Raw genomic sequence first — 23,814 nt, 5'->3', positions numbered from 1 at the left:
ATGCTCTAATATGACTAAGTACACCCTGTGTGCACTTGGGAAGGTCAACTACACTCTGACAATTCAGATTGTGCTCTAGAAGGCTCTAAAAGCCAAAATCAATCTGACTTGACTCAAAATGACTTAAAACTTTGTGTTCATGCCAAAAATTATAGAAAGAGGTAAAAACATGGGTAAAATTAGTCAAAATGGTTAAATATGGTCAAATTTGGTCAAACTTAGGTCAGATTTAGGGCAACCTAGTCGAAAGTTGACAAGGAATGATGCAAAGGGTAAGAAAGAGTGCAAATGAACTTAGAATGACCCAAAATTTGGTCTACATGCTCAAAACCATAGAAAGAGTTAAAAAAATAGGTCAAGATAGTAAATAATGGTCAAATATGGTAAAAATTGGTCAAAAATAAGTCAAACTAGGTCAAACCTAGGTCAAATCTAGGCCAAACATGGTGGAAAGCTACATAAGGTTGCTAGATATTAAATAATTATGAAGGAATGTAGGAATGCAAGATGAAGATGATTTTGGTGCATCTAAGTACATGAATATGGTGGTGGTGAATGAGATGGACATTAGAAGATAGAAGAGACAAGATGAGGGCTAGTTAGTATGAGGTGAGGACTTTTTACTTTTGTAAAGTGCAATATATGTGGAGCTTTATTAGATATGGAAAATGGAATGCAATGCATTATGGCCATATAGGGCCAAAGCAAAGATGTAGAAAAAAAGTGACCTTATCCTTCCTGAGGCATATATACATGCCCTAGACTCTCAAAGGTACATGATTAATAGACATCAAATAATAGATGACTATGAACCATCCTGACCACTACCACATATCAGTTTATATCATCGAAAGACATAGGTACATGATCAAAGAGATGTAGACACCTAAATTTGATTACATTGCTTTGGTAATCCTATTTAGTTATCTCTAAAGGAATCATTAATTAAATTCCTATTTAATTAATCCTTTGCCATCCCCTAGTTGATTAATTTAATTAATCATCTATAGTCCTAATTGATAAATCAAATAACTTATTATTTATCAATTAAATCCTATTCTTCTATCTAAATCCAAAATCCCCATTTATTAAATAAACCTATTTGATAAATAAAACCCTCAAATCTAATAACCCCTAACCTAGCCTAAATCCCCTTTTAAGCCTAATCCACCCCATCCACCCATACTAACTAAGCTTAGTCACTAACTCACCCACCCTCATGAATGCCATCCACTTGCAAATCTCTAACATCCCTAATCTAATCCTAAACCCAAGCCTAATCCACCCCCTAATGTTGTCACATTCCCTAAACAAGCTTAAGACTTTCCTAAGCCAAGGAAAGTCAACAATCTCAACTCCCTCCAAAATATCCCAACCACCCAACAATGAATGCTCTTACAAAAGCCATAAAGACTCTTACAAGCTCTTACAAGCCATAATGAAGGCTCTTTATGAAGATATTATCCTTTGAGCCTCCTTTTTTGACTCATCCTTTCCCTTTCCTCCATCCATTCACCTTGTGACATGTGTCACTCCCTGATTGGTGCTAAAAAAGCACAATCCATGTGCTCCCCTTTGAGTACATCTAAACCCTCCATAAGATTTTTCCTCTCCTTCCATCTTAGCCCTCCATCCTTCAAACCTCTTGCATATTTAAAGAATCCTCTCCCAAGCCATTTTAATCACAATCCATCAAGTAAAGCAATAATGCCATTTTGAAGCCAAATCCATACTTTTGCATGCATCCACACCAAAAATCCCAAAAATCTCCATTGAAGCTAGTTTGAAGCTTGAGCATACATCCCAAATCCTATCAAATAGACTCATCCCTAAATCAAGTGACTATCCTCATTGGGAGAGCCATTCCATGGCTCATATTCTCATTTGAGGGTTTCACTTTGTCTCTCATATATGTTATCTCTTTTATGCTAGTTAATGCTTTGTTTTCTTAATAGATTAGTATTACTTGCTAACATATTTCTCATATACAAGAGAAACAAAGGAAAAATAAATCACTCACTAAAATATGTGAGCACACATTTATTCTTGCCGATTATTACTTTCTTTTTTAGTGTTTTAGGTCTTTAGAGAGTGTTTGATAGATTGACAATGTGATAGGTTGGATTGTTGGTTCAGCTGATAATGGCAAGTTGGATTGATTGTTGGTTCACATTGCTCTAATTGTGTGATTTTCATTCAAGTGTAGTGCTTAGTTTGTGAAAGTGTGAGTGTTTAGGAAAAAAGGGTGATTATGTTAACCTCATAATGGTTTTTGACACTTGAGTGCCAACACACTTAATCACATTCCACATTGGAGCCGAGTACACCATGCATGCCAAACCACAACAAATGCTGAGTTAGGAAAGACTTCAGGTGCTGAGTGATCATCTTGTGCCGAGTAGTTTTTAGATGCTGAGTGAAGATCAGATACCAAGTGAAGTGTTAAAAAGTACCAAGTAACATAAGGTGTTGATTGTTAACAAGTGCCAAGTAACATAAGGTGTTGAGTGTTAACAAGTGTCGAGTAACATAAGGTGCTGAGTGATACAATTTTGTTTAGGTGCTGAACTATCCAGGAAATAGCATGTGCCGAGTATCAGCAATACTTCAAGAGCGGAGTAACTCAGAATATCAGCATAAGAGTTTGTAATTGCAAAAATTATGATGTAAATAGTTTTTACAGCCGACATAAGGTAAATCTCCAAGGATTTAATGATGAGATCGAATCTTTTATTTTTCCTATGCAATCTACATGCAGCCAATAAGAAAAATAATGAAGGCATGCAACCAATAGAAGAAGTGCAAAAATGAAGATTGAATATGGATCGTAGATCCATACCTAACCCTAAATCCTCAAATGTCTTTATAAGGAAGACAAAATTTCATTGTAAATGTATGAGTGGACAAACAAGGGTGCACAAGAAAAATCTATTTTTAGAAGTGAGGGTTATCTGATCACAAAGGAGCAAGATCAGAGAAAGTAGAAAAGGTGCCTACATTTAGCAATCAAGGATTGTAATCTATCAGGTTCATTATACCTAATACTTTTTAGCAATTGTATTAGAATAAAAATCCTATGGTGATAGGTTAGCTTAACAGCTACTTTGTAGATCCTTTAATTAGGTGATTAAATCCTTTAACAGGGTGACACTTCATGTAAAGTGTTTGAAAAGCCTCTAACCAGGTCACTATTAATACAGTGTAAAGCCTTTAATAGGGCAGGCCTTTAACAGGGCAAACCATTAGAAGTGGTTGTACAATATTGCTGCAGTAATTTTTGTGGGTATCATCTCTACCCCAGTTTTACCTTCTTATTCTTGGAGGGTTTCTGAGTTACCAAATTCCCATGTTATGAGTTGTTGATGCATGTGTTTAGTTTCATGTTTACTTGATGTATTTACATCTATGCAATTTACTTTCAGTTAAAAGTTTTATTGGCTAAAGTGTGATACTTATGATTCACACCCCCCCCCCCCCCCCCCACTCTCATAAGTACTCTTTCCATATTTGAATATTCTAAAAATTGGTATCAGAGCATCCAGATTCTCACAAGGAAAAGCCTAACAGCTTGGAGGAAAAGATCTAAAGATGGAAGCTTTCAAACTTGGAAAGATCATTGAAAATTAGGTGATAGAGGTGCAACTTGCTCTACATAGCTTGGAGGAATTTAGAAACAAGTTGAGAAACTCATTAAAAAAAAGGAAGGATCTAGCCATAGCTGAAAATGATATACACTACAAGGAGATTGATACCACCAACATATTTTCCAACGGAGATACTAAAGAGTTTGATGCAGCAATAGCAGAACTGATGGAGAAAAACAAAGTTCAAGTAGATGAGATAAGATCTCTCAAGATGGAACATGAGTCATAGGCCATAATGATATGTTAAATTACTGAACACAAGAAAAGAGCAGTTGAAGATATAGTGATGATGGAAAATGACAAAAGAAATCTTGCAAACAGACTTGAAAAAAAAAGTACTAAATTGACAAGGATCTCAAACATGCAGATGGATACACTTGCCCAAATGATGAACCTTCATCATGAACTCAATGCAAAAGATATTGAGATCTCTACTTTGAAGATGCAAAATGAACAAATGTAGAATGAATTGAATAGAGAAAAAGAGGTAGCAGAGAATCTCAACAAATCAAGTGAAGCCATCAAGTATTTTAAACAGTTGCTAAAATCCCCAAAATCTGCCCATAGTACATCAGGACTAGGATACAATAGCACTGAAGTTGGGGAATCATCAAAGATTGCTGAACAAAGAAGTGATAAAGGTAAGAATTCAAAACCCACTTTTCATCACTGTAATAAGAAGGGGCATACAACTAATGTGTGTAGGAGTAGAAGATTCAATCAATCAAACACACTAAAAAATAAAAGTTTCTATCACAAGTGCAACATGCAAGGACATATGACACAAAATTGCAGATCCAATGTCACAAGGACTCAGAGATTTGATGGACATTGTTATAATTGCAAAAAGTATGGACATAGGGCATTTGAATGCAGATTAAAACCTATGTGGACATCAAATCAACCAGAAAAAATAGAAGGGAATGAAAGTCATTATCATTGGGATTACAACACCAGCTACAGTTGTCACTATTGCCAAGAATATGGACATATACCACAGAACTGCATAAGAACACATTTTAGAAGAAACTACAAAAGATGGTTGAATTAAACTACATGTTTCAGTTGTTTGAAAATTGGTCATATCAGCAAAAACTGTCCTACAAGATCAAAGGCACCCAAGACTGAAGAAAACAAGGGAAAAGGAAAAATTGATGTTGAAAAGATAAGGAGGCAAATGAACAAGACTTGGAAAAAGAAAGATGAGTGCAACACATCAAGTGGAGGGATCACTTCACCTAATGGGTCAAGTGATCACACTTCATCAAACTAAGCATGAGAAGTACACAGGACTGATATACAAAGCTATATCACACATCCGTCCCAAGACAAAGATGATAAGCAAAGTATAAACCTACATGAAACAAGATGTCAAGACAAAAACTAAATGTTGTTGCCGAGCTGTCTTTGGATATTGAGTTAAACTCCAACATATGCCGAGCTCCCAACAGTGACTGAGTTGATAACTGATGCCAAGTTGGATAACTCCAATGGAAGCCGAGTAAAGTGGAAATGTAGTGCAAGCCGAGTTAGGTTAAAATTTCTTCAGAAGTTGAGTTGGCAGTTGAGCATTTAATGCAATGGAAATAGGGTATATTATCACAATTTTAATCAATTTTACTCATCACGATCAAGAAGAAAAGAAGAAGAAAGAGAGCTAAGCGACTTCATAGCAAGAATCCAGTGTATGAAGCAAATTGCAACCGCATTTAACACATTTTTCATCGATCTTGAGGTATTTTCATTTGTGTCGAGCTACGTAGTTTCGTATCCTTTTGTTGTGAAAACCCTAGATTGCATAAATGGCATCAAGCTCGAAGAAAATTGAGGTAAAAGAGTCTTTTGAAGTGCAGTTAGTTTCAAATGAGGTCAAGCAACCTGATTTCTGTCCTATACCCGAAGTTGCCTACAAAAATGACCCAGCCAGTGCTCTCTCCCCAATTCCCCCAAAAGTTATAATGATCCAAGACATGAGAAAATGTTACAACTGTAAGATAGGAGCCCTAGGAGACATGGAAATAAGACAAGCCTATGAGAAACTATGTGTAGATGGAGTCTTGAAAGATGAATTCAAAATCGTTGAAAGAAAGGGTTTGACCCGAGTTTTAAGCTTTCCCACTGTATTCAAAACAGAATGGATTAGACTTGTGCTGAGCAGAATTCATGGTGGAAATTTGTGGTTAGAAGATATTCCCATCAGATTGACCAAAGAAATCATACATAGAGTAACAGGGTACCCAACCCTAGATCGATACAAAACCCTGAGAAGTGAATCAAAGGAGGTTATTGAAAAGAACACTGGTGCCTAGTGGAACAAAAGAGGAATGGCAATTCACACCATACAGGATCTTATGTTCAGAATGAGTTTCCTTCTTTTGGCAAAGTGCCATGGAGGAATGACAGAACCATCATTGCCCAAGTCAATGAATATATAGAGAAAATGGGAGAAAATTTTGATACCTTGATGACAAGCTATTTTGAGGATTTCAAGAAATCCATGAAGAAAAGATCAAGGATACCAGTTTCCTTAGTAGAAAAACATACTAATGATATATGTTTCTTAGTTGACATTGATTTTACCTATATTCAAGTAGTAATACCAAGGGTAAGATGGCTAAGGCCATTTGGATATGAAATTAAAATTGATGAGGCATCTGCAGCAATAATTGCATTATTGGCAGAAGAAACAGATAAAAGGGCTCCACATTTTGGCACTTATGATGTGGTAAGATCAAAGATAAACATGGAATTAAAAATTGCTTCCACATTGAAGAAGAAAGAAAAATTATTAAAGAAGATTAAGAAGAAATTTGGTAAAGAAATTGAGGCTGAAGCAGAAGAAGAAGAAGATGATAGTGATGATGAAGATGAGCAAGAACAAGGGCCAATAGAATTAACTCAAGGTATTGGAGAAGACAAGGAGGAAGGTGTAGAGGAAGAAGAAGCCAACGAAGAGAAAGGCAATAGAACAACCTTTAGCTAAGCCTAGATCAAAGAAAGCTGCCATGCCATCACCTCAAAAGCCAACAACACGAGCAGCAACAAGGGTCTCCACTCAAAAGGCTAAAGAGGAAGTTACAAAGAAGAAACAAAACAAGGAAACACAGGAAGAGCTGAGGAAAAGAAGAAGATATGTGGCTCAACCTGACATTGATGAAGAAGACCAATCTAAAAAGGTAAGCCATTCTTGAATTGATACCTTATGTAAAAAGATTGGAAATGGTGACTTAAGTAATTTAAATAAAGTTGATTTCAGTAAATTTACTAAAGAAGAACAAAATAAGATAGAAGAAACGGTTTATGGAATGATGGCACAGTTCAAGTACACTCCACTTGAACTAGATGGACAATTTCCAAAAGAACTGTCAAAAATTGTAGAAGACAGATGGTATTTTTGTTTGAAAATGGAGAAGGAGATGAGGGAATCAACCCTAGCAAGTGTATTGCCAGATTTGACTAGGGAACAAGTAAAGAATGCAGTCAAAAGGCATAATAATAGGTTTACACCTAAATACAGGACATTCTTCATACTCCAAAATAGGATGGAAGAAATTGTTCAAAGAAAAATGAAATCATGGAAGAAATTCTACAAAAATATTGAAGATTTTCTTGAAGAAGAATACAAGGAAGAAGCTATTGTACCAATAGAGGAGAGGAGAAAAAGGAAAGAAGATGAAGAAAAGAAAAGAGAAGAAGAAAGGAAAGAAGAAGAACAAAAGAAAAGAGAAGAAGAGAAGAAGGAAGAAGAAAAGAAAGATGGAGAGGAGGAATAAACACAAAAATAGGATATAATGGGAATAGCTGACCAAGAGCAGCAACCAGATCAGAGTGTGCAAGACACACAATTGATACCCCCTAGCCCTCGTCAAGCATCCATCTCACCTACAGACACTGTAAATATTACTAATATTCCTGATACTTCTGGTCAGAATATCAATCCATTAATTGTAGAAGATCTTAAAAGAATTCTTGACCAATCTACACAACAAGCAATATTATGTGCAGATCCAATATTGGTCAGCATAGATGAATTGCAAAAACTAGTAGAAAATACAATCAAAGATAAGGTGAATCCACAAGAACCACCTTCTATCATCTCTACAACTACTAGTAGTCAATTTCAAATGCCAACAAGCATAGTTGATGCTGCAATACAAAAGCTAAGTGCAGCTGTAGAAAAAGGAACAAAACAAACAGGACAGACTATTACATCTGATCCTACAACACAAACACAAGGTGCACTTCCACAAATTACAATAATTGATCATGGTAGATAGAAGGAGGAGGAAACAATGAAAACCCCTAAAGAACAGGAGGCAATACAAACATTAATAGATTTGCCTACCTCGGTAACTCCTTCACACCATCCATTGCAAATATCTATACCAACATCTAGTACTACCAAAGTTGCAATGGTACTTCACTATGGAAACCCTGAATTAGATGAGGAGATAGTCATACTAGGCTATGACTTAAAAACAATAACCATTGATCAAATCAATGAGGTGCAAGAAGCACTAAATAGGAGGAAAAGATAGGAAATACTTAGGAAGGAGTGTAAACAAAAGAAAACACTATATGAAATTAAGGACATCTTTATGGATGCCTTTAGTTTGCAATCAACAGATGAGTCAAAGCATATCACGGAGCAATTAACAAATATTGTTGACTAGGTGACAAATGAAGACCTAGAAACAAATGCAAAACTTATGGAATGGTCAGAAAGAGAATTTTAGGGGAAAGTGAATGAGAAAATATCAAGTCAAATTGCAATTTCACAAGTTGAATTGGCAAAGCTTATTGACAAAGTGAAAAAGGTACTTGAAAATATATTCTCATTGTACAAAAAGCTGTGTGATTTTTCATACTTCACACAAGAAACAAGCCAAAAGATACTGAGCTTGGAAAGAAATTTAAACATTTCAAGCATACAACTACCTAAAGATCCAACTCAAAGTGAGAAGCATTTTTCTCAATCACTTCACACTCACAAAGAAATAGCCGTGTTAATAGCAGATGAGGCTAATATCAAGGCCAAATTAATATAGCTCCAATCCTCCATTACCCCACATTTAGAGATACTCCATAAAGAGCAAGTATATGCTAAAACTGTTCTCAAGAAAGACCCAAATTTTTCTACATCAGATGGACTTATTCATCTTGCTGCCGAGATTGCCATCCAACATAAGTCACTAGAAATTGCTTTGAACAATTGGGATGCAACTCTCAGGATGATTATGGAGGTAAACAACACATTTTTGGCTAAATATGGTCTTAAACCTTAAACATTATTTGACATAAGTGTCAAAAAGGGGGAGAAAAGAGACATAATAGGGGGAGATATAGATATTATGAGATGAATTAATGGGGGAGAAAAGATACAAAGGAGGAGCATGATATACAGACAAGGCACAATCAACTCAGGGGGAGTTACAAATTTTTTGAGGTATATTTATTGTAAGCTACAAATTTTGATCAAGTTTTCTTTAAACTCTGTATATACCAATCAGATTAGTAAATGTACTCATAAGGTTAGGTAAGTGTTTTTGTCACTCATGTCAAAGGGGGAGATTGTTAACCTCATAATGGTTTTTGACACTTGAGTGCCAACACACTTAATCACATTCCACATTGGAGCCGAGTACACCATGCATGCTGAGCCACAACAAATACTGAGTTAGGAAAGACTTTAGGTGCCGAGTGATCTTCTTGTGCCGAGTAGTTTTCAGATGTCGAGTGAAGATCAGATACCGAGTGAAGTGTTAACAAGTGCCAAGTAACATAAGGTGCTGAGTGTTAACAAGTGTCGAGTAACATAAGGTGCCGAGTGTTAACAAGTTTTGAGTAACATAAGGTTCCGAGTGATATAGTTTTGTTTAGGTGCTAAGCTATCCAGGAAATAGCATGTGCCGAGTATCAGCAATACTTCAGGAGCTGAGTAACTCAGAATATCAACATAAGAGTTTGTAATTGCACAAATTATGATGTAAACAATTTTTATAGCCGACATAAGGTAAATCTTGAAGGATTTAATGATGAGATTGAATCTTTTATTTTTCCTATGTAATCTACATGCAGCCAATAAGGAAAATGATGAAGGCATGCAACCAATAGAAGAAGTGCAAATAATAAGCAAAAAATGAAGATTGAATATGGATCGTAGATCCATACCTAACCTTAAATCCTCAAATGTCTTTATAAGGAAGACAAAATTTCATTGTAAATGTATGAGTGGACAAACAAGGGTGCACAAGAAAAATCTATTTTCAGAAGTGAGGGTTATCTGATCACAAAGGAGAAAGATCAGAGAAAGTAGAAAAGGGCCTACATTCAACAATCAAGGATTGTAATCTATTAGGTTCATTATACTTAATACTTTCTAGCAATTGTATTAGAATAAAAATCCTATGGTGATAGGTTAGCTTAATAGCTACTTCGTAGATCCTTTAATTAGGTGATTAAATCCTTTAACAGGGTGACACTTCATGTAAAGTGTTTGAAAAGCCTCTAACCAGGTCACTATTAATACAGTGTAAAGCCTTTAACAGGGCAGGCCTTTAAAAGGGCAAACCATCAGAAGTGGTTGAACAATATTGCTGCAGTAATTTTTGTGGGTATCATTCCCACCCCAGTTTACCTTCTTATTCCTGGAGGGTTTCTGGGTTACCAAATTCCAGTGTTATGAGTTGTTGATGCATGTGTTTAGTTTCATGTTTACTTGATGTATTTACATGCATGCAATTTACTTTCAGTTAAAAGTTTTATTGGCTAAAGTGTGATACTTATGATTCACCCACCAACCCCCCCTCATAAGTACTCTTTCCATATTTGAATATTCCAATAGATTATCCACGGTGATTATTTACAAGGTTTATTGCAAGTTTGTGGTGGGTTTTGTGATTTTTAGGGGTTTTTGAAGGCATTTGATGTTTTTTGTGTTGCTCATTTCTTCAGGACATCTTATGATTTTTAGGGTTTATTTCAAGATATTTTATGATGTTTAAGGATTTTTTTTTAAGGATATTATGTGATTTGTATCAATTTTTTGGGACATTTTATGATTTTTATGGATTTGTTCAGGACATGTTATAATTTTTATGGGTTTGTTTAGGATGTTTTATGATTTTTATGGATTTGTTGAGGATATTTTGCAATTTTTATGGGTTTGTTCAAGACATTTTATAATTTTTAGTGATTTGTTTAGGACATTTTGTGATTTTTATGGATTTGTTCCAGACATTTTATCTGAATTTTTAGGATTTTTTTAGGATTGTATCTAAATTTTTAGGTTTTTTTCTAGGATCGTAAGGATTCACAAGTGTTATCTCCAATCTAATATGCAATAAGTCTAATGGATAATATGTGCTTAGGGATATGTCCCTAGTTCAAGTTCAAACTTGTGCACTGTATAGGTGATATTCCCCTAGACAAGACACAAACTACATACAAAGGCCAAAGACAAAGTATGTACAAAGTGATGATGCTTAGGTAAGATAATAATGGATATTAACTAGTTCATGGGCCATGATCAAGGACTAGGAATGTCTTACAATATGAAGGATATGATCAGGGAATGAAAAAAGGGGTAAAAACTAGATGTAATACCGATAGATGAAGGAGCTACAACTAACTACACATGGCACCTTTTTGTCATTTTTTCACTATGGTACTTGCCCAAAGTGCCTGTTTGCTAGGTTTTCACTTTTGGACAATTTTTTTCTTTTGAATCAAATTTTTGTGCCAAGATGCCTATTTTCGAGGTTTTCATCAAGACATCATTTATTCATGACTTTTTTCCATTTTTTATTTCTTTTTCTAGACTTTTTGCAATTTTTTACAATTTTTTTAGGACTTTTAGAGGGAATCATGAATGTTGCTGAATGTTAGACATGAAAGGATTCATTTCCAGTTTGTAGCTAAAATAAAAGCACCAAAATGGCCTCAAGATATACCAACCATATGTAAGACAATGTTTTCTCCTCACAAGCCAAGGCATTTGAGGATAATTGGGTCAAAAAATTCTTTGTATAGGATGTCACAAATGATGACATGCTTAAAGGCTTTTTGCATAAAGGTTTGATTATGGGTGTTGGATAAGTTAGGTAGTAGGATTTGGTTATAAATAGCTAGATAAAAGGAAGAACTAGGAGGATTGAGACCAATGACTTCCCACATGAATGCTGATTGAGAGAGCTCAAAAAGACTATGTGACATGTTGAACACTAGAACACTTATATTCATGGCATCAACTTGTTCATCTTGTATCATTGGGATCTTTTTAGCTTTTGATTTTTCATGGTCTAATGGTGCCTTTCAATTTTCACTAAGAGACCTATTCTTATCATTTTTTCTTTATTTTTAATTTTGCAACTGGAAGATGGAATTGGCAATAGTGTCATCATTGTCGAATCGACCAAAATTTAGCGGTCCACACTAGTCCCAATCAAATGGTTTAGGATAACTTGAGGGGATGTCATCATCTATGTTGAATGGGCTCTAGTCAAAGGTATATATATGGATATGTGGTTTAGTTGTACCATTGGGGTCATGCTCAAAAGATAGAGAGCTTGAATTCCATAATTCATCAATCCAAGGTGTATGATTTGTTTGAGTGACGATTGGAGTTATACTAAGATATTTATTCTCCATGGGTAGGCTATTAAGGTCAACAAAATATGGTCAAGTGCATAAGGACTATTGATATTATTAGTTTCAGGTCGGGTATCCTCAGATGCCTTTTCATCATTCAAATCATTCATAGTCTTACATGAGGGTACCTTAGTACTAGGAGGACCTATTTGTATTGGCTAGAATCCAAGCCCCAAAATAGGAGATTCTCCTTTTGTAGTGATATGTTTAATCATTCATTATTTTCGAGATACAAACCCACTACATCTATCAAAACCTTATTTTTGCATGATAGTAAACCTAGGTCCATACATGTTAGGAGATATCAAAGTGGGTTCTTGTACTACTTTTTCTTTCTCAATATAGATGGATGTATTCTCATAAATATTTTCTTTGTGTGGGTCATCTTCACTAATGAAATTGATAAAAATGGAATTTTGTGTATTGATCTCAAAATGTTGTGCTTGAAATAGTTGTGATTTACCATAAGACTGGGGAGGAAGTGGTGATTCCCTAATGTGGAATACTTGAGACATAAAGTATTCTCCACACCCTTGTCTTCAATATTTAACTTTTCCTTAGCCTTATTGAGGAGTATATTAGGGTCCACATATTTAGAGGAATCTATGGGTTGTGCTTCATTGTTTTTTGGGACTTGGTATGTAGTAGCATCTCTCAGATTAGCACCAAATTGGAATGGATCCAGATCACCAAGGATAATAACCTCCATATTGTCATAGGAAATATTTAGGTGTTGATGGTATGTAGAAGGCACCACTTTTATAGGATAAATCCAAAGGTGTCCTAGTATCAAGTTACAATTCATTTTGATATCTAGGAACTAGAATAATGTATTCTCAATAGTTAGACCAACTCTTATGGCTAATATGATAATACCCTTGGAGAATTGTTCACCATCATCATAGCTCTTTATTGTGATTCTACGAGAGGGATCCACATCTTCTTCAGAGTGACCCAAAACCTTGACAACTTTAGCAGTACAGATGTTTAGTCCTCATGCTTCCCTATCTATCAAGACATGTATGACCTTGATGTTATGGATAAAGACTTCAAGATGAAGGGGGTCATTGTGGTTGCATCTATCCCTAGGAATATCTTGAGGGAAAAAGGTGATATAATGTGATGCAGATCGGTTCCCAACCATGGCCTAGAATTGGGTAACATCAATGTTATTTGGTACTATGGAATCTTTTAAAGCTTGGTCAAGGATCTTTTGATGCTAGGGTGATGCACATAACAAATCTATGATGTATATTTGTGCTAGGGTTTTTCCAAACTAGTCAACAAGGCAATAATATGAAGAAGTAGGATCAATAGGTTTACCAGGGGTCATAGGTCTAGTAGAGGTGGTAGTTCTAACTAGGGTTCTAGGTAAGGTAATATGAGTGTGGCAGGTGACAACAACACAATGAGGGTCTTCAAATTTTAAGATGAATTTTGATATGCAGGAGTTAGACTCATTGAAATAGTTGATGGTGTAGTTATATCTAGTGCATGTGTAATTAGTTCGTGAGTCGGAGTTTTAACTAGAGCCTTTCCCTTTGTCATAATTATCCAAAGGATCTTTAAAAATAGTATGATTAGAATTGGATGCTAGTAGTGATAGATCAAATGTGATCACACAGTCATTAATAAAGTCTTGTATTTCATGTTTTAGCTAAAAATGATGAGGTATTGTGTCCTTTGGTCAGGTGGTAATCATAGAATTTTTTGTCATCCCACCAAGAGGCTTGAGTTAATGGTGCATCTTTGATCAGGGGTAACTACAAGAAGTTATTACTGAGTAATTGTTGAAGGGAAGTCTCAAGAGGTATCCCCAAGGGTGTTAATTTCTTGTCTTTGTTTCTAGGGAGTCTTCGAGGTCTTTCCTGCATGGAAGTCTCAATTTTCTATTTTTGAGGTCATGTTTGATTGGGAGTTTGTGAATTTGTAGGGTTTGCAACTTTTAGAGTCAACTGAGGTTGTGGTGCTAATTGTTCATGCATCCATAATACCATCATTGGTTATATTCTTTTTCTTGGAGAAAAAAAATTCCTTGTCATTAGATGAGTTTGTATTTATGTTTTATTGTCTGTCTTGAGGATGCCTTTGCAGATGTGGGCATCTTCATTGCTAGCTCCCTTTTTCATTAGCTTAGCAATGATGCTTAGGATTTTGATCTTTGAATTTGTACATTAAATCAAGGACTAGGTTTTCAATGCATAAATGAGCTTGTTGTTCTTCAAGAATATTTAGTGAGTATTGATTGACTAGGTTTCTCCAACATAATAAGAATGCGATGAATGAATCTCCTATCTTTTGTTTAGTTGAGCACAAATCAGAAAGTGTCACCTCATTTGTAATGTTGAAGGAAAAGTGGGAGATGAAATTTTCTATTAATTTTGACTAAGATTTTATGTTACCAGGAAGTTTGGAGTACCATTTGAGTGTGGGCCCACTTAGAGAATGAGGGCATAGTCTCATGAGGTATGTGGGCTCATTATTGAGTTTAGTACAAGAGGCACAAAATTCCATGATGTTATCAACTAGGTTACCTTTTCCTAAATATTTTTCAAATCCTGGTGCCTTGAATGTTTTGGGAATGGAGGCATAGATAGACTTTTTTCAAAGGGATTAGGACATAAGTCACTTTTTGTGCATAGATCCTATTTCTTTTGGACTCCTAATGCCTTGATTTGTTTGGATAGTTATTTAAACTAATGTAATAAGTCCTCATTAGGGTTTTGAATGATGGTCCTTTTTTTAAGTCTTTTATGTCTATGAGTAGATCTCTTGCTATGATGAGAACTATGTCTACTCAGTTTTGACATTATATCTAGAGACTCAAGTGATGTGTCACTAGGAGGTGGAGGTATGTTGGCACCTCTAAAACAAAATGGTCCATGTTGTTGTACTTGCTATTGTGGTACTTATTGTGACACTTGTGGTATTGATTGTGATTGTTGTGCCATGGGTTGTTATTGCATCACTTGTTGTGGTTTTTGTGGTGCTATTTATTGTGGTAGTTGTTGAGATATCTCTGTTGGTTTAATGCGAGACCATGTTTGAGACTATTGTTGTAGAGGTATTTTTTGAGGTTGTTGGGGTGTATATTGTTGTTGTAACAAGTTTTTTGAGAGGTAATTTGTTTCTCTAGGTGTCTTTGGTAATCCGACTATTTTTTTAGTTGGTCTTATTGTTTAGAAAACATGCCTTGGTGTTGCTAGAATTGTTGCTAGTACATTTCATGTAAGTCAAGTGGATTTAGACTAGGTTGTTCATTAGGGACATTGTATCCTTGTACCACTTGAGGCTATTGTTATTGTTGTTGTTGATGTTGATATGTTGGATGCATGTTGAGTGGATTTTGACTTGGCTTTGTGTTAGGGATGTTAAGTCCTTGTACCATTTGAATTTGTTGATTTATTGGAAGTTGGTTATATCCTTTAGAGGCAATCATCATGTTAGGGTCTTTGTTTTGATAAATTTGGGTGTTATATGTTTCACCTTGGGACATCATATTGATTTGTTAATGGGATGTATTCCTTCAGGGAATGGGTGAAATATTGATCAAACTCTTCCTTTGTGTGTCAATAGGGTTTTTTCCATTGATGTTTTACATGGTATACTCATAGAGGGCTCTATAACATTTTATGTCATAATAGTTGGTAGAGTTAGGAGCAAGGGTGCACTTTGTTAATTTTCCTCCAAAGAAGGCATATTTGGCATCCCTAGAGTGCAAGTCTCCTTAGGCACATATTGTTGTTGCATTATTTGATTGAGGTCAATTATCAATGTCCTTTTGGGATATTTTGGAAGAGTCTTGTTGTCGTTGATTGATGGAGGTATGTCAAACAAGGGATTGCTATTAATATGTTCAAAAGTACATTGGAGAATTTTGATGGTTGATTTTTGGTGAGATCTAAAAGGTCTTATCTATGTGTTTGAAAATTCTAAAGGTTGTTTTCCCTTGTCCAAGTCCAAATTAATCATGGGTTCTGTATTTCTAAATGTTGGGGTGTCATGATATTTGGGCTTAGGTCCCTCCAAATTTGGATTAAATTTGACAATTTCTTGGGCTGCCAAAAGTTTAAAATTATTTCAGAAAGTCTCATCTTGGAAAGCCCTAGCCATTTTTTCATTAGTGATGCCAAAATTTGTGCCAAAATCATCACTTAGGTGAAAAGTACCTTGTATGTTTGGAGGATTGTAGGTACTTGTGCTAGGTTTACTAAATTTGAACGAGTGATTTTCTTCATCCTTAGGAGTTGTAAGTAAAATTCCACATATGGGTGGTATAGGTACAAATATGGGTTTGAAATTAGGACTCCATTGAAACATTCTATGTGTATGGGAAGTGTTTAGAGAAAACTTCATATTAGACGTTTCATTTGGAATTGGCTCTGTCATTTCTTGATGGTTGTGATCTTGTAGATACATGCTTAATAGATCTATGAGTAAATTTTGTAATGCTTTAGTTTGGTCCTTTTCAAATGTTTCTTGGGGTTTCTTGCTCTTCTTTTGTCTTGGATGAGCTTTAGGTTGTGTTTGTACCTTGAAAAAAAGGGTTGATATAATTCTTTGGGTCTTTGAGCTAATTGTGTCCTTGTAAGTGTTGTCACGATACCTAAGGGTGTAGATGCAATGGAGAAAACCCTAAATGGACACTCTACCTCCCAAGTGTGCACCTAAACTACCAAATATGATTTAAAAAGACCAAGTGTACCCTTGGCACACTTGGGGCCATGAAGGAAATAAATTTGTGACTAGAAGGTATGTAGTTGGCAAAAAGATGTGTTAGGGTGACAAATATGCAAAGTGTGAATGATCTAAGTGTTTTTAGGTGTTTTCTAGGGTTTAGGGATGCAATGCAAGCTATGAGAATGAAATTGAGGGTTTTGGAACCTAAAATAAAATCCATAATTTCTAGGTACACTCTAAAACTACCAACTATGCACTGAAACTACCAACTGTGCACTTGGAGTATGCAATTGGTAAAATAGGGGTACAATTGGTAAAATAGGGCATAACTTGATAATCTGGAAGTGGGTATGCAAGATATGAGTTTTTTTTGGATTGTTAAGGGTTTAGGTATGTTATGAAATCTATGGAAGTACAAAATGACCTATGGTTTTGATGTGTGAGATGCAAATATCCTAAGGAAATGATGCACAAATGCAAATGTGAATGATGTTTTGGTTTTTGACTAATGGGTATGAAAATGACTCTATGGTATGCAGAATGCGAATTAGGGTTGGAATTCAGACTTGGGAATGATGGATGTATACAAGTTAGATTATGTGAATGAATGTATGATAAGGTTTATAATGACATTTGGGACATGCAACATGGGGATATGAGATCAAGAGGACAAGTTGATTGATAGACAAGTTGATGGTGCTTGATATTGGAAGAGATGCTATGGTTTTGAACTATGCAAGATGAAGTGGTTATGAAACTAGAATTAATCAAAATTATGTTTAGAGAGACTAGGAATATGATAATTCTATGACAAGGGTGTATGAAAGGTTTTGAACTTAGGAACAAATCTTTGGAAAGTATTAGTCTAAGAGTTTAACCTTGTGAAGATGGACTTTGGATCTTGACCAAAAAGAGATAAAATTAAAAAAAGATCAATTTGATAAAAATGAAAACATGAAATCCATCAAGATATATAGAGTTTGATCCAAGAAAATGATAAAAATGAAAAAAATACTATGGTCAAGATCCATCACCAAACAAAATTAGGAGATACTCTAGGACTCATACTTTGTTTTAATTTTTGACTAAGTTCAAAGGGTTTTGAGGTTCAAAATGAGGTTTAGGGATAGTAAAAATGAGGATTACGATGATTGGATATGAAATATGCAAAGGTCCTAGGATGAAAAAAGATGTTTGGGGTGCAAAATGATGTTCTGGGTTGTGTTTAGAATGAGGGCTTATACAGGCTTTTGGAGGTAGTTCTAGGGTCCCAAAATGCCTGGAGGCCCAAAATGGTCATGATAGTCATTGAGTGTGCTATGAAAGAGCCAAATGAACTTTGAAAACACTAATTACACCAATGGTACACTTGGGTCTAGTTTGAGGGCAGTTGGTAGTTTCATAGCATAATTGCAAGACTAGGTTGAAAGTTTGCTGATTTTGGACTAGGTGATTGTTAGACTACTATACTAGAGAGATAGGTTGTTGGGGATGATGTTAGGATCAGATTGGAGATGAAAAATGAGGGTTATGACTTGTGGAATGAATCCCAAGACATGCTCAATGAAGGTTAAGATATGAGGAGTGAAGTTCAGGACATGATCTGAGGGGGGACCTATCTAGGCACCTGGTGACACTCCTAAAGTACCAAAATGATATCTAGAAGCCTAAGCTAGGTATTCTAGTAACCAAGTGCACTTAGATAGATCCAACTATTCCCATGGTGTAGTTGGGGCTAGTTAGGGTGCAATTAATAATTTTAGAGCATAGTTGGTAAAGTGATATGAAACTAAGGGGTTTTTGGGCTTGGTGTCTTCTAGAGTGTTGTTCCAGAGAGCTAAATGATAGAGAACAATTCTATGATCAGACCAAGGATGAAAAATTAAGGTTTGGACATATGGAATGAGGGTTAAGATGTGCAAAAGGAAGCTTGGGTGTGTAAGAATAAAAGGTGGGAGATGGAAGTGTAGATTTAGTTCTGGAATGCAAAGACTAAGGGATGTACAATGAACCCAAAGGAATGCAATATGCAAGACGAGGGATGAAAAATGAGGCCTAGAGGAGGAAAGAATTAAGTTCAAAGAATGGCAAGTGTAATGGTATGTTATGTAAGGATGAAATCTAAGTCATGCTAAGCATTCCTAAGGTTACAAGTTTCCATGTTTTCAAAGTTTTAAGTGTTTGGAAAAAGTTTACAATGGTTTGATAAGAGGTGTAATATTTTGGTAACATTTGATAGTATCCAAGGTTCAAGGTGTTTTGATGTATGTTTGAAAATTTGGCTTTATCTTGATTAATATTGTTCACACACACAAGATACAATAAACAAGAATAGTTATTGTTAAATTGAAAAGACACACCACAACCTAGGCTTTAAGACTGGATCTACTAAATTCCCACTTGAACCAAAGTTCAACCATGCTTATCTAGAGTGGAAAACCTAGGATCTTTGCACCACAAGCTCCCCCTTATAGTGCACGCACTTCTTGGGGCTACCAAGATCTGAATCCCATGTAGGGTTATCACGTCCTAAGTGATTGTTGCCTCTACTAAGGATTGCAAGTGTGTGGGATGTCTTCACTGACATGGGTGACACCCTGAGCTAGTGGATGGAAATTTTTTTGGCATCTAAGAAAATGTGTTTAGTTTGGGCATTCTATTCAGCAAGTGAATGATAAACTTCTATAAAAGGTCTCCTAGAGATGAGAACGGGGGCTTGACGCACCACAAGAGTACTAGAGGAGAGCTATCAGATAGCAATACCAGTGACACGACATTAATTGTATCAAGTTTTTTCTAGCAGCTAGAATTTTGACCTGGCTTTGGCCCATCACCACTTTAAGGTCATCCCCTAGGGCTCACCAAGTGGTGAGTCTTGGGTCCAAGGTAGGCCTCTCTAAAGAAGTTACATATATTTCTCTTACTCCCAAGATCCACGAATGGCAAGGGGAGAGGGTATGTCCATGTAACTCCTAGGGTTCTAAACAATGCATGGACATTAGACATAAAATAAAAATTCTTTTTAGTGCACCAAAAAAAGGGTTATCTAAATATAAGAAATCCACACACAAGGTTTAGACAAACACATAGGTCTTTAATAACATCCTACAAACAAGCATTAGTAGTTTTTAATTGATATGTCCTCTCCCAATGATCACCATATGCTAAAAATAGATCATCAATAACACACAAAAATTTATACTAGGTACTAGAATTAAATTGAAACCCTAGATGTAGATTTTGATCAAAACATGTACTTTCTGTGAACCAACTACACTATGATAGAGTAGACAATGCCCCAGAAGGTCAAGAAGCCTTAGGAGGCCTCCAAGTATGCCCATATAGTACTAATTGTACCCTTGGTGTAGTTGGGTCCAATTTGAGTGTAGTTGGCAATTTCTAAGCACAATTGGGAGAGGGGGTGTAGACTATGGGAAATGGGGCCAAAATAATACACAGAACTTGAAAATCTAAAAGCTACTCAACCATGTGCATTAAGATAGCGAAGAGTGTGCCTCTAGTGCACTTGGGGCCTATAAGGGTACATTTAGTGCTTTTGGAGTGTAGTTGGTTAGGTGTGAACAATAGATAAGGGTTATGGTGATTCTTATGCTCGTAAAACAACTTCCTAGAGGTCCCAAGTGCGCCCTAATACAACAGAGTGCACCCTATGACAACAAGCTATAAACATGTTGTTAAGCCTCCTAATTATACTAGGTGTGATAAGAGAGATAAAATAAGCATTATATCCCTCTAAATGAGCTCCTTTCTTGCACCTACAAGCACAAAACAAAGAAACCCAAGTTAGCTAAGCATGATCTTCACGTTGAGTTCACCAATTGTAGGACTAGAAAATGGTTTAGAACATAGCATAGTATGAGCAACCAAAAAAACTCAATAAACATACACTAAAATCCTTCTAATCTACCATGAAAGCCAAATAAAACAAATAAAGCAACACAAAGTAAAATTCCCTCTTAGTTGTAGCTCCCAGTCCTTTTTTCTTGTCCATTTGATGTATCTCCAATTTCCTATAGTGCAAACAATTAGAAGAAAAATCTTATTGATGAGATGATGCTATTGAGAATAATATAAGAGCAATTTCAAGCCTAATGGATGCTAAAAATGAAGACTCTAAGAATATGGCTCTTAAGGATCAAGATATTGAAAAAAAAATGTTGAAGACTGGAAAAGGGAGCAAGAAGGCTCAATTTATAGACAATGTGCAAGAGGAGAGGATTGACACTTCTCACCAAAAAATGCACAACTTGTAATGATATTCCTTAGAATATCCATGATGCATATGACACAAGATGCCAAATATGAGATTCTATAACACATGAAAGTCAACATGGATAAAAATAGAGGAAAATCTATGACATGCATCTAACACCTCAAAGACACTTGTAGGATTCTATGATGCATGAAAGTCAACATGGCTAAAAGTGGAGGAGAATCTATCATGTGCACATAACACTTCAAAGCCACTTATAGCCAAAAATGTATGACAATTGAGGCTTATTATAGATATGCATAAGGAACAAAATATATCAAATATGACATATTTAAGTCAAGTGTGAGAAGAGAATCTATGATTGTCATGTCAATGTGTCAAGGCTAGGTGGAATATTTGAATTAAAAATTCATATATCCACATAGATTAAAATTAGTAAAATGGAAATTAGAGGTGGAAAATAGAACTTAGAAAATTGAGAATTCTCATAGTTCAAGAAGATGAATCAATCAATAAATTAATATCAATTAATTGAGAGTTATTGATTAGTAAGAATAATTAGTGATGTGTAATGAAAATGACTAGATTTACATAGGATTAGATTATGGGTTATCTAATCCTATAGGAAGAATTAGTAAATGATTGGCCAATTTGATTAGATAAATGTGATAATATCCTTTGATGAAATGTGATGATTATGCATATTGACTAGGACATGATAGGTAGTTCAAAAGCCATGATCAAATTGAATGACTAATTAGGATTGATGACATGCCAAGGACACATGACATGGATTAAGAACATGTAACATTTAATAGACAATGTGAATGCTACAAGATTGAAATTGATTGATAAATTTGATCATAATAACATCGTCAAATATTGTCAGTGTTATTAGATTGATTGAATAATGCCACTATCTGACATTGAGGGACTCAAAAGTGTCAATGATTAGATGATAAGAATGAAATTTTGACCTAGTGCTAAGGGACATGACAATACTAAGGTTAGTTTTGAAAGGTTTGATAAGATTTGATAGGTTGCCAAGGCACTGAGAGGCATGATAATGCCTAGGGTTGGACAAATGATGATTGATTTGAGATATGTGACACATTTTGTGTTGATTATGGTTTATTTGGGGTGATTTTGGGTTGATTTGGGATGATTATAGGTTGATTGTGATGATTCTAGGTTGATTCTGGAAAGTTTGGATAAAATGGTAATCAATTTTGAAGTGGTTTGCAATTGATTTGAAGGGTGATACGAATGATGATCAAGTTGGAAAAAAGATCAAAATTAGTGAAATGAGAAAATGGGATGAGTTAGTATGAATAAGTGATTAAATAGTAGACATCAACCATTTTGAGTGTCTAAACTTCCCTCAAAGTTGATTCCTAGATCTATAACGAGATAATTGTGCTAAAGATAAAAATGGGCAAAATAGAGAAAGAAATGGATCAGGAAAAAATTAAGAAAACCCAATTGAAAAATCAAATTGAAAGTATTCCTGAGAAACTTAAAGTGTATGAAATGGAACTTTGGCAACTAGTTAAAGAAAGTGGAAAAAAAATGGAGATGGTGACTTCCAACTTATGTGTTGCGGCTATCAGTTTAGGGAAAAAGAGTAATGAGGAGATCATGTCTCCTAATGTAGTTGTGACTAAGATTCTAGGTGGTCCGAGAAAAAGAATGAGATATAGTATGAAGAAAGTGGCTATTGAGTCTTGTGATTCTATTTTAGGAGATATCCTTCAAAGTACTATGGAGGCCGGAAAGGAATTAGATAAGGTTAGTAAAGAGATAATTTGGTTGGTGGTCTAGTTTGTGGTGTCTAGTCCCTAGTTGGGTTGATGGTTCTAGTTTCCTTTTTTTTTAATTTCCATCTTTTTACTATTATAAATCTAGGTTCTAGGTCCTTGTAAAACCTGGGTTTGCACTTTGTTTAATTTTTTTTTGGTTTCAGTTCCCTATAAAACCTAGCTTTTTGATGTGCTATTATGAACTTCAGGTTTTAGGTCCTTGTAAAACGTAGTGATCCTTCTCATTTATGTTTTTTTTGTAAGGGGTTTTAGGTCCCCTCAAAACCTATTTTTGCATTAATCTAAAGCATTAGAACTCCTATTCTAGTTGAGTTGGTTGGTGAACAAAGGGACCCTCTATGTTAAATGAGTAATCTTGTATTAGTTGACTATCAACATATTAAGTCTAATAAATTTATTAGATAATACAAGGCAACTTAAGGGTTGATAATTATTTTATTAAAAGAGTATTCAAGCCTACTTGACAAGGTGAATGATATAAATGAAAGGTAAAGTTGAGGATTGAAATGTGGAATTGAAGAAGATGAATTAAGGAAGCAAATTTGGAAGGATATCTGTAAGAGGATAGAGTATCCAAGTTGATTGAGCTGCAAAGAACATTTTGATCAAGGAGGAACAAGTAATCAAGCTAGAACTAAGATATAAATCAGAAAAATTAGTTGCATCAGCAATCAGGTCAAGTCATTGTCACTCTCTAATAATTGTAGCAGTGATCAAATCTCTTAACAGAGTTAGTCTAACAACTATTTAGCAAATCCTCAATCTAACAACTATTTAGAAAATCCTC

The sequence above is a fragment of the Cupressus sempervirens genome, chromosome 8 (assembly GCF_028749045.1).
Source record: "Cupressus sempervirens isolate cs-2001-9-10 chromosome 8, ASM2874904v1, whole genome shotgun sequence".
NCBI lineage: Eukaryota > Viridiplantae > Streptophyta > Pinopsida > Cupressales > Cupressaceae > Cupressus > Cupressus sempervirens.
The sequence above is the reverse complement of the archived record's forward strand: the minus strand, read 5'-3'. Positions refer to the sequence as shown.